The sequence below is a fragment of the Pteropus alecto genome, unplaced genomic scaffold (assembly GCF_000325575.1).
Source record: "Pteropus alecto unplaced genomic scaffold, ASM32557v1 scaffold164, whole genome shotgun sequence".
Classification (NCBI taxonomy): domain Eukaryota; kingdom Metazoa; phylum Chordata; class Mammalia; order Chiroptera; family Pteropodidae; genus Pteropus; species Pteropus alecto.
In genome coordinates this window covers 9,039,468-9,052,707 of record NW_006439568.1, presented here as the reverse complement: position 1 = coordinate 9,052,707, position 13,240 = coordinate 9,039,468, and the positions used below count along the sequence as shown (strand labels likewise).

The 13,240-nt window shown below is 38.5% G+C and overlaps 1 pseudogene; it reads right to left on the bottom strand.

Annotated features, from left to right (window-relative positions):
• Positions 1-12,590: 12,590 nt before the first annotated feature.
• LOC112483608 lies at positions 12,591-12,705 on the bottom strand (annotated as a pseudogene).
• Between the last annotated feature and the right edge of the window lie 535 nt (positions 12,706-13,240).

Sequence of the window (13,240 nt, the reverse complement as noted above, 5' to 3'; positions counted from 1 at the left end):
TCCCACCTATTCCCCAGCCCCCATCCCACCAAACTGCACCCTACTGGTGTTCACTGAGAGTGACTTCGGGAAGACTGAAGTAATTTTGGTGGTTCTGAAAAAGAAGTGGGTGTTTCTGTATCATCTGCATCTAGACAAAAAGATTCTTTGCACTCATCGTACTACATCATCAATGAATTCTTGAAATAAAAATTGACTTTATCTAATTTTTTAGTAAAGATCTAATGATTTAAAACTCCCTACCTTTAAATTTGGACTCCGCCACTCGCTAATTGTGTAATCTTGGACAGGCTCTCTCGCTCTCTGTACCCAGGTCTTCTGTAAAATGGGAATGAATAATAAGGGCACCGATCTCATAGGGTGATTGTGAGGATTAAATGGGGGCAACTTGTGAAAGTGCTTACCCCATTGTTATACCTAGTAAGTGCTCAGTCAATACTAGGCATTAAATCGCTACAGAGAGACATCTGTAATGGGGTCTCTATCCTTGACTCAAACATGCAACAAGCTGCTGCTGTTCAGACTTTGTATTTTATTCATCACTGTCTCTGGGTTACAGTGATGAATAAAATACAGTTTCTATTTCTCAGGGAGAAAGCAGTTGGTCCAGGAGAGAGCTACAGAGGCAGTTACATAACCTACAATATGGTTAGAAATAGTAGTATCCATTAACATTAATTGAATCCTTAATACTATACTGGGCATTTTACATGGATTACTGGGTTTAATAGTTTCAGAAATATATTCGGTAGATATTATTCTTTTATTTATTATTCCAATGAAGAAATTAAGGCTTAGAAAGATGAAGATCTTTCTAAATTCAGATCTGTCACACTCCAGAAACTATATTTTTCACTATTTTTCTTTACTGGATGCTGAGATACAAATAAGTACCATGGGCTAAGAGTGCCCATGAATAAAGGAACTAACGCTGTGTATTGAGAACCTGTGAAGAGGAGGCGACACGTAAGCTGGATCTGATGGAAGAAGGAAAACTGACAAAGATGAGGGGGCGGGGAAGGTTTCACAACCCTGTGGGCGTGGCTGTAACCCGACAGGCTCTTGGGTGCGGAGGGTGGGAAGGAGTGACGGAAATGGGAAGGTCCACTGGGAATGGCCTGGGACACAACACTGCGAAATTTGGATTCTGGTCAGGTGTTGACAAGAGATTTTTAAGAAGAAATAACACAAGATTAAGAAAAAACTTGGTCAATGCTGGAGCTACAGAAGACCCCTGAACAAAACTCAAGAGTAAAGGATGTGAGTCATTGTCAAAAGGCGTCGCATGGTCAGGAAATCAAAGTAAGGGGATCTTGAGACTGAGCCTTGGAGAATGATCAGACATTAACAGGTAAATTGTGGGAGAGAGGGAAGCACTGGAGAAAGGTTGCTGGGCAAAGATATGGAGGCACGAGAGGACAGAGCACATGCAGATGACTCCAACAGTTGGTCTCGGCTAAAACAGGGCTTCTCAGCCTCAGCACTATTGACATTTCAACTGGATAACTCTTTGCTATGTGCAGCTGTCCTGGGCATTGCAGGGTGTTTGCCAGCACCCCTGGCCTCTACCCAGCAGATGCTAGGAGCACCTCCATTTACCCCAGGCGTGACATCCAAACATGGCTCCAGATATTGCCAAATGTTCTCCCCTACCAATTCAGAACCACTGTTGGGGATTTTAGAATAAAGAAAACACACACACACGCACTACAATAAATATGCTCCTAGAGAGAAAATGGTAGATTTCAAAAGACATGACATAAGTGGATGGGCTTAGCCTGAGCCCGTGGAAAACTCTGGAGGGATTTGAGCAGAGCAGAGCCATGAACATGGCCTCATGTTTTGGGAAAATCATTTGGTAGCTGTGGTTTGCAGGTGGTCAAGTCAGGCTTGTCCACAAGTAGAAGTGGCTGTTTCAGTCCTCCGGGCGAGAAAGGTTGAGAGTCTGAACTGAGATGACTGGCAGGAGAACGGGAGGGGAGTTGAGAGCTAGGAAGTTTTTAAACCAACAGAATGTGGTTCTGAAGAAAGACAGTGTCCCCACAGATGCACAGAGAGATGAAAGGAACCCTTTCAAAGATCAAAAAGAAGCTAACCAAGAGACCACTCGCTGGAAGCTAAACAGTTAATCACAAGAGAAGGATGCTAATCAAATGAACAAGTGTGAAGTGAAAATGCCAACCCCAGTGAAGAAACACTGCCAAAACCAGCACATACAAATGGAGAAAAATGCAAGTAGCATCAGTGAGATGCTCCTGAAAATGGAGTCTAACTACATTAGAGGAATCAGACAGAGGGAAACAGATGGTCGTCGTGATGTCCTCAGTCACTTGACAAGCTAGATAAATAATTGTTGCCAGGGTAGGAATAATAAAAGCACAATTTTGCCAGCATGAGCTGCTGCCATGGCCTTTAGTTCAGAGCACGCTTCTGGAGGTGAGGAAAAAGAAAATAAATATGGAGTGATGATGGAAAATCAATTAGCCCCTCACAGATGGGCCTTCAACATCCTAGAGACTGTTATTGTCACTAATATGAAAGGTTAAGTAAGGTGGGGAGAGAAATAACACGGAGAGGGCTGTGTCCAGGGCTTTATGAGATGACCTCACAGCAGCAGCGGCACCTGAAGGGATCATGGGACAGCTGTGGAGGACAGCGCCTGGCCTGGGTGGCCAGACCTGTGCCTGGGAGCTCAAGCCAAACTCCCCTGAGAGTGTGGAAAGTCGCATTACAGGACTGGACTGAGGTAGTTATGGGCCTGAAAATTCAGTTGACTGGAGAAACCCACAGGCTAGATGTGAGATTTTAGTGGGGGGAAAAGGATGAATGGATGGTCTAAAATAGGCTGCTTTCTTCCCATTAAATATATTATTTCCACAAGTTTACATTACACAAAACTATGTTTTGAAGTAAATATTCAGCACAATAGGCTGGCTCACAGAACAGAAAGAGTACAGAAAAGAGAATAATGTACAATTAAATGTGAAGAATTAGACAAGGTGCTTAAGCTAGACTCTGGCTTCATGTAATGCCGAAGGAATTGAGATGGAGAAGGGGGAGGTGGGGAGGGGAGGGGAAGAGGAGAGGAAGGAGAAGAAATAATTTGTAAGCAAACTTCATCATGAATTTTTTTTTTTTTCCACCAGAAAGAATGTTTATCAAGTCAGAGCCTAGGGTAATAATTTGAGGTTTTACTAATATCTCTCTTTTATCATTCATAATTGAAATGTTATTGACATTTCTTGGGCATCTGAAGAGTTTAATTTATTTTCATCTTTTCTGAATTTGATATCGATAATATGCATGAAGTCACAGAGTACCTAAATGAGACTTAAAAAGCAGTTGCTATAAATTCCTTGCATCTTTTATAGCTCTTTACATGATTTTGTTTGATCCTGATAATAACCCTGTGAGAGAGGCAGAGGAGGTGATATTGTCTTCATTTTTTCTAATAGATAGGGCAGTATAGATTTACAGAGGGTAACGAGGCTTCCAAGCTTTCCCAGCTAGCTATGTGAGGGTTAAGACTGAAAATCAGGTCTTGTGCCTCTGTCTCGAGCTCCTTCTCCTCAGGCTGTTGCTCGCTAAAGCGAGCCAGGTTTAAATAGAGCCATGAGCCCAGAGTGGCTGTGAGAACCCCCTTGTCAGTTGCCTAAACACATCTTTTGATAATAATTAACACAAAGTCCCTTTTCTTAGTCAACCAAGTTATCTTTTTTTTTTATTTTTTACCATCATAATCAAATTTATTATTCCAATAGCACTAATACAGCTGGAGGTGCTCATGGTGACACTGCACAGGATTTCCTGCCTTCTGACCAAAGAGAGATGTCTGCTTGTTTGTTCCTCCCTCTCCCTCAGGGAACCAAACTACCTTTTGAGCAACGCATCCCCACCAAAGCCATTCCTGTCTCTGATGTACCCTACCTGAGTTTCTCCATTAGCCCATGTCCCTACCTTAAGATGGAAAGTTCACCTCTTCTAGAAAGTTCTCTTCAATTAATTCTACCCTAATTAACACCCCACTTTTAAACTAAAAACTTCTTAATTTTCTTAATTATTTTTTAAATAGTGATTTTAGTTATAGCTAAGGCTTTATCATATATCTTTATGCAGTAAGAAAAGGTTTTTAGAATATTAAATCATTTGAAATTGCTATGTTGTAAGTAAGAAGGGCTGACCAATTCTACATGAAGATCATTTTCCCCCAGTTTTTCCTTCCTCTCATTCAAGAAACTATCCTCGTTTGAGCTAATTGCTTGCCTTGGCCCCAAAATTTAAATGTGCTAACAGAAAGCAGAAGAAAAAGAATATTTTCTGCCTTTTAGATCTCAAAAATCTGGGCATTTAAGGGAAAAGAATTAAGTAATAAATAGATGAAAGTGTTGGGAAAAAACATTTGGGTAAGAGCGAGACCTTTCTACCCACCCTGCCAAGAGAAAAGGGGGAAAAAGATTGAAAAAACAAAACAAAACAAAAAAACAATTTGCCATACTAGGAAAGGGAAGAACAGAGTTAAAGGCATCAGAGCAAACTACATGTGTGTATGCTTAGATGGCCTGAGACAAGAGAGCTGGGTTTGAAGGAGCACAGCTGTGAGGAGATCCAGATGTGCAGAGCACCAGGCTCCTCTCAGGAAAGCACTGCCCATCCGTCATCAGTGGATAGAAGCCCCGGGGAAGCTGACGCAGCACCTGAGGTCTGCTGGATGGTGAGCGCCTAACAATGTCTGCCTTGGAGCTACATTTACTGCCCTTTGAAAGTCACTAGCACATTGCTCCTTGATCACCCCAAAAGGAGTGACTTTACTCTGTGCCCCGAGACTCTGTAAGGCCCCTGTCCAATTTCCTCCCTAAAGACAGCTCCTCCCCTTTGCATCCTAACCCCAACCCCAGGCCTTGTCTATTCAACACTTTTGCAACACGCTTGACCGGTTCGCCCAAGGCAGACCTGCCTTTCAGACACACATCTCCCATCTTACACTTACATAGGAATTTACGAATCTCAAAGCACTTTTCTATCGAATCTTCAGGTTTTCCAACAGATTTTTCAAATAAAGAGAGAAAAGTGCTAAGAATTAAATTCTTTTCTATTTTTCCCACTGAGTTTTCATCAAGGGATACCACCTATTAAGACATGATATTTCTCCCCCTTTTGAACATTGTGTTCGGAAAAATGGAAGCGACTCGGTTACTGAGTTAGTTGCCTTCCAGATGCTTCCAGAAGGTTAATCTGGCATTAGTGTGCAAGATGAATGAAGCGGCAAGAAGCCAGGTTTTGGGAGGTTTTTGCAGTTATCAAGGAAGGAGATGACCTATTCAGAGGTGCCTTATTGCACTGGGCTTTAAAAATTATAATTATTTTAGCGATTTGTTATCTAAAACTTGGGCTAGTCATAAGGACAAATAAATTATTTATTCACACATTTCTCATTCTTTGGTACGCTAACATTACTGGGCCAGAAGAGATTTAGGTGACATATTTAAAGGCTCAAGACAGACTGTGGAAAGAAGATCGATTTCATAGAGATTGCTCCCTTTTGTCATTAACAGTATCACTTCTCTTTAAACTCCTTCCCATGTGGCGCCTCAGTAGCATGTCAGAACTCTCATTTGAATAGGAATTGTAAAGGGTTCTGGCTTCATAGCTATTTGTTGATCAAATAAAAATCGACTTTCAACAGAAGTGAGCATGGGGGAAGTCAAATGTGGGAGACCATGTAAAAGCTCCAGCATGTTCATGGGCTTTGAAGGATGACTCTGTTGTTCAGAGACTGCTCAAGAATAAACTGGTCCCTGCTCAGCATCAGTGGACTATGAGCATAACTCTGCTTACAAGGTATGTGCACGTTGTTTATCTTGAATTTTATTTTCTTCTTTGCTGCCTAGCTGCTCAAGCCAGAAATTGGATGTTGTGCTCATTTTCCTTCCACTCCTTCACCCCGCATATCCAATCAATCATTGATTCTTGTATCTTGGTAGCTCTCAAATTTTAGCCCGCATCATCATAACCTGGTAGGCTTATTAAAGCACAGATTGCTGGCCTCGGCCTCAGAGTTTCTGAGATAAGGCCTGAGAAGCTGCATTTCTAACAAATTCTTGGTGACGCTCTTAATTTAGTGATCACACGTTGAGAAGCACTGCTATAGATTGATTCCTGAGCATCTTTCACATTCCTCCATGTCTGTCTATTCCTATGCTATTTTAATTCAGGTCACCACCACACATCAGCTGTATGCTGGCAGTGATCTCCTTTAAAACACAAATCTGATTAATTCACACCCCTGCTGAAAACTTCAGTTGCTCTGTAGAGCCTAAAAGATGATGCCATCTTCCCTACCTCTTTGCCTTTTTCAGAAGCGAGATTTTAATCCTTTATATCTGATTATTTTGTTATTTATCGCCATGTTTCAAAATAATGTTCTCGAATTACTCATTCTCACATTTTTAGTCTTCTTATTATCTATTGAATTATCACTGTAGGAAGTAAGGACTCTGCAAACTGTAGGAAGTAAGGACTTTGCAAACTCCAGAGATTTAACCCTTCATGAGCCCTTTACCTCCTCCCATTCTCTCATTGTAAGTAGACATCCTTTTGCTTACTGTTAATATTCAGTGTTTCTCTATTATGACGATGCAAATGCTATTCACAGCTCTGCCATTTATGATAAATTTATTTCCTGAACAACTTTTTATTTTCCCTAGAGTTAGTAAACGACCTGACTTTGTTTGCTTAACTTTTTATATATGTGTTGTAATTCAACCTCAAACACTTCAGGTTTTAAATTTCATCCTAAGATACTCAAATACATCAGAAACTCCATCATTTTACTTTCCTGAAGAAGTTGATCTAAGAACCTATTGATCTATTCCCATCTGGACGAGTTGCCTTATGTGTATAGCTGTCATCCTGCCTTATCCCTTACTACCATCCTAGGCAATTTCCTTGTCTCTCTTTTCCCATGCTTCTCATTTCCATATCTGGTGTATTTATCCCTTAGATTTTCTCTACAGCTTTGCCGAAGCATATTCTCTCATAGTTTTCAGAGCGATGCTGCATGGAAAATTAATCTACTGGCACTTTGTTATATCTTAAAATGTTTTTATTCTATCTTGATGTTTAATTGATAACTTGGCTCAGTATCAGATTTTAAGTTGAAAAAAATTTCCCTTTAGATTTTTCTCTATTGTCCATTACCTTCTAGTTATCAGCCTTCCTTTTGATCAGATCTTTTGACTATGACCTTTTATTTTCTTCTGGAAATTTACAAGTATTCTCTCTGCTCTCAGTGTTCAGAAATGTCTTTATAATAAACCTTGATGTGGGTCTGGCTTTGACTATTGTGTCAGACACCCGATGACCCCTTTATCCAAAAACTGATATATTTCAGTTGTGGAAATTTTCTTAAACTGTTATTTTAATAATTTCTTCCCTTCCATGTTTCAGTGTCCTCTTTTTGTGCATTTCAAAAATTTTCACATATATTTACACATATATACACATAAGTATGCTGGAAACACTACAAATCAATACTTCTCAAATGCACATATGGAAAAGATGAAAGAATGAAAATCAACAAAGGTTACATGTATGTACATGCATACACTACATACAAATACATAGATATTTAGTGGAATTCAGTGGCACAATGTTTTCCTTAGGATTTTTGCATTCTATTCATGTGAATTTTTGCCTAAATTTTTCCTTTTCTGCACTGCTCTTGTCTAATTTAGAAATCGAATTTTACCACCCTTTGAAAATGGGATGGAGAGGTATATTAGTTTCCTGTGAGTGCCCTAACAAATTACCACAAACTTGGTGGCTTAAAACAACAGAAACTTTTAGGGAGGTGATCACTTTGTGAGCTATATAGATTTCTAATCACTATGCTGTACAACTGAAACAAAGATATTATTGTATGCTAACTATAATTGAAAAAAACCTCATTGAATTGTACAATGTTAATATGAGCAACTAAGTATCTATTATGTCTCAATAAAGCAGGGGGAAGATGAAAAAAACAAAAACAAAAACAAATTTATTCATACAGTTATGGAAACCGGAAGTATGAACTCAAGGTCCTGACAAGGCCACGCTCCCTCCAAAGTTCTAGAGGAAACCCTGGTTCTTGCCCTTCCAGTTTCCAGTGGCTGCGGGCTTTCCTTGGTTTATGGTCACATCACCCCACTCTGTGTCTGTGGTCACACTGCCACCTCTTATCCTCTCTGAAAACTCCCTCTGCCTCTCTGTTATGAGGACGTATATCCAGATCACCTAGGATAAACGCTTCCTCTAAAAATCTTTTGCCACACTCATCAGGTAATAGCCACTCTTTTGCCGTATCCGGTTCCAGAGATTAGGACATGCGCATACCTTCTGGGGGTGACTATTCAACATCTTCCAAGGAGATTAATTTCTTGTTTTATATTGTTAAATTTTTATAAAATAGAGGCTATTTTATGAAAATTCCTGCAAAATCCCCCACTGATTTTGAACCAATTATATAACTAATTATGACAAATCATTTTTAACCAGTTATTTAATTCCTTTAATGTTTAGAAATCTAATCAAGTGTTCTTTCCCTTCTGGTATCGGTTTTGAGCAATTTTGTTTTGCTAGGAATCGATTCCGTTTCTCTAAGTTTTGAAATGTATTGGCATAAGGGCATTTAGAATATTCAGTTATGGATTTTTCCATTGCTACTGCATCTCCAGTTATGTTCCCATTTTCATGCCAAATGCTATTAATGAAAATTTCTTATAATTACTAGATAAATCTTATCTAAGATGTGTCTATTTTATTACTCCAGAAAATAAAAAATTTGCTTTTGTTAATCCTCTATGGTGTCTTCGTTTGCAATTTCATAATTGGTTGTTCATTTTGTGTTTCTTGCCTCTTCCAGAAGAGGTTATTTGGTTGATCATTTTCTAAGATATTGAGTTTTACTTTTACTTCATTGATTTTCACCTTTTCATAGTTTCTAATGTAGGCATTTAAGGCTATAAATTTCCCTCCATACAACAGTTTATCTGCATTTGGGAAGTTCTAATATGTAGAGGTATTTTTCATTTTAAATATTACAACATTTTCTATATCCCATGAGTTATTGAGAAGTACATTTAAAGTTTTCCAAATATGCTTTTGCAATTTATTTCTAATTTTATTGCACTGTCATTAGAGGATGTGATCTTTGATGTTTGTTGAGAATTACACTGACTAATTTTTGGCCAATTTTTGAAAATGGTCCCTATAGAATCAAGTATAATATATTGCCTAATTGTTGGGTGTCAGTCAATCTAATGCATTTTGCTTTTCAATTTTCTCTTCCTTTTCTGTTCAAGTCTACATCTTATATATTTTGTTGTTTGACTTTACATCTCCACTAATTTTTTGATTGCTTGATCTAAATAAGAAGAGAAGGGTTAAAATTCTCTCATTATGGTTATAGATTTATGGACATATTTCCTTCTAGTAATTCTTATAATATTTGATTTATATATTTTAAATCTATGTTGTTAGGTATATACAATTTCAATACTGATATATATTTCTGCTGAACTAGTCAATTCAATAGTATATAATTCTCTTTATCCCTAACACTGTTTTTGCCTTTAAGTAATATTGTGACATTAAGAGCATCCCATCAGTTTTATCTATGTTAGTATTTTCCAAGTATATTTTTAAATAGTTTATTTCAATATTTGGGGTGTCATTATATTTAATTGCCTCTTTAAAAGAATATATAGCTCCTTATATACATTCATAATTATTACTGATCAATGTGGATTTATTTCTCACATCACGTTTTGAGCTTTTTCTTCACTTATTTCTCTTTTTCTGCCTTCTATTAGAATGTTCCATTTTCTTAATTCATTTACTTACCTCCTCTAATGATTCGGAAGTCTTATAATTTATAATGCATTTCTTTTAAGACTTTAGTTTTTTTCACCTTGGGCAAGTTGCCTAATCTTTCTGTGTCTATGAGTTTCTCTGTCTGTAGAAAAAAAGTTGATAGTACAATATTCCTAACAGTTACTGTTAGAGTTTAATCTGATAACATATCTAACATATTCAGAGTTTTAGCATATTGTCTAGTTCAGAGTAAACACCCAATAACAAGTAGACAGTGATCATTATAAATATTTTAAATATTTGCTATAAGTGATCTGAAAATCTTTCTAGGCACTACACTAATTAAAAAACTTTGAGAAACAGATTGTGTATTCCAGTGCAATAATACGGTTTACTGGTGTGCAGGAAGTTTTATTATGTGCTTCCTGTTAAAGTCGTTAGTGGGAGGTGGAATATCAGCACTGTGGGAAATTAATTGATTAATTCAATCAAGATTATCTTCAAAAATGATTCCAAAAATATATGTGACAGCTTGTAGCTCAGGAAATCAGCCAGCGTTTGGAGCAGGAGGAGTCAGGCAGAGGGATCATTTTCTCTGAATTACTAGTCCTGTTCAAGAGGGATAATACATGATAATCCCATGTAGAGAATCCTTCCTGTTACTTGCTGAATTTAAAAAATATCTCTTCAAAATTCACTTAATGGTGATTTTTGTTTCAAACTCTGGGGTTTCAGAGAATTTATTTGCCCTACGGACCATATTTTTAATGTAGTATACCACAAAATAAATCATAGCTTTTATGGAAATATACTGTAAAGAGACTGTTTTGGCACTACCTTTGTCATAGGGAAGGATCTATATCAAATAACCAGGTAAGAGAGGCAAAGACTGACTGCTCGTTTCCAAGCCCTGAGGGAAGAGCACATACACTTAGATCGTGGCTGGAAGACATAGATGGTACATCCTTCCTTCCTCCCCTTGCACTTGATTAATGGCTTACCAGTCTGGCTGATCGAAAACAGAACTGAGGTGGCCAAGTTTGTCCTCAGTAGGTACTCCACTGTCTACCTCTAGCAAGCATGTGCCACATACACACACACATACACACACACACACACACACACACACACACACATTCTTTCGGCCTCTTTCTTTCTCTTTCTACCGCTAGTGTCAAGAACTAAATTGCTATCTCACAAGTCAGTTCATTTCATCCTTGGGTAGCTGTAACAATTAAAAAGATAAAATCCTAACTCCGTCATTCAAAATGTTAGCAAGATCTAGCAACTGTGTCATCAGTCTTTAATCAGGATGCCTTCTGTGTGTTCCCCACAAGATCCTGAGAAAAAATTTGGACAGATCTGATTCACAGCAGAGCTTGCAACGCATCACTGAAGACATCTTTGTTAATCTATACATTTTGGGTGTAGTCGTTCTAACACTTCTGTTTAAAACATTTCAATGGCTCTCCATTATCTCCAAACATGTTACTTAAGGTGTGGTCTGTGAACTATTGTTGGACAGCAAACTATTGTTGGACAGCAAACCTATGTCTGCGACAAGGTGAGGGCAGAAATTAAGTGTATAGTTACTTGAAAGATGATTTTATGTTAGCTTAATCACAAAATTAAAATTTTGACTGAATTTTGTATCATTATTTCCTTTTTCTAAGTGTTCATTTTAATGTGTTCTATACACATATTGGCCTCTGACAGAATAATTTTTTTTTTAATTGCTCTTTTACCAAAAGAGGTTGAGAAGTGCTGAATGGCGGGATAAAGTCCCAGCTCTTTGTGTGATCTACAAGGCCATTAGTGTCCTGATCTCTGCCCAACTCTTCGGCTTCATCACCTGCCCCTCCCCCTGCCCTTCTCAGCGCTGTGGTCTAGCCGTATAAAATCACATGTACTGTCCTTTGATAAAGCTGGCCTTTCTGCCTGAAATGCCTTTTGTACCCTCAGCGCGCTGCCAAATGTCTACTTATCAGTGGAGCTTAAACTTTCTGTATGAGTCAGGACCCTTAGTTGCAAGTGACACAACTCGAATCATTTAAATAGAAAGGAATTTATGGACAGAGGTGGAGTTGGTTAAGACTTCACAGGATCCGAGGACTAGAATGATTTCAGCGCGTACGCTCTCTCTCCCTCTCCCTCTCATCCCTGTCATTCTCTTGGTCCTACTCTCTTTTGCTGCAGACAGCCTTGATCCACATAGCAGAAGACATTATAAAACCCGGCTTTGTCACCCCAACTTAACAAGGCAAGAGAAGAAAAAGATGTCCCTCTCGGCTTTTGAATAAAATCATCCCGGAAAAGATTCTTATTGTTCTCATTGAGTTGAGTGCCTGTATTTTTTAATCAAAAAAAAAATTTTTTTTTTAGACGAGGCAATCCTTGGTTGACCTCACAGATTGCAAGGACCTTGTCAGTTTACAATCCCTAACTTTTTTATTTTTTATGCCAACAGCACCTGGTCTTCCTAGGTGGTCTCCCATCCAAGTACTAACCGGGCCCGAGCTTAGCTTCCGAGATCAGATGGGATCAAGAGAAGAAAAAGATGTCCCTCTCGGCTTTTGAATAAAATCATCCCGGAAAAGATTCTTATTGTTCTCATTGAGTTGAGTGCCTGTATTTTTTAATCAAAAAAAAATTTTTTTTTTAGACGAGGCAATCCTTGGTTGACCTCACAGATTGCAAGGACCTTGTCAGTTTACAATCCCTAACTTTTTTATTTTTTATGCCTACAGCACCTGGTCTTCCTAGGTGGTCTCCCATCCAAGTACTAACCAGGCCCGAGCTTAGCTTCCGAGATCAGATGGGATCGGGCTTGTTCAGGATAGCATGGCTGTAGACTCAAGTGCCTGTTTTTGACCTTTGGACCAATTACTGTAGCCAGTGAGAAGGAATATTTTCTGCAGATCAACTTCCACCCTTCCACTGGAGAGATTATTCTAAAATTTAATTATAGTTATATCTCTCCTCATCTTTAAGAACTCACTTCCCCTTTCTGCAAGAAAAGAAATCAAGATGTTTTGTCAAGATGAGCAAGGTTTGGTGTTTCCCACCACTTTTACTGCTGGAGTGAAAGATGAACCATTTCCTGTATCTGTGTCTTTCACATGCTGAAATACTCCTCCCGCCAACAGTCCAGGAGTGAATCCCTAAGCAGCTCTTAAGCCAAGGTGTTCCCTCCTTCAGTGAGTCTTCTCTGGTCATCTCTAGCTAAAGATACTAACTACTCATTTATACTATTTTACATGTTATACACTTTTACTGGTGTTCTTGTAACATGTCTTTCTTTTCTAGTATATGTTCTACTAAATTCTTTGAGTTTATCCACGTTGTCTAACGTAATGTCTGCCACTTAGTAGATGACCCATTTGATGTT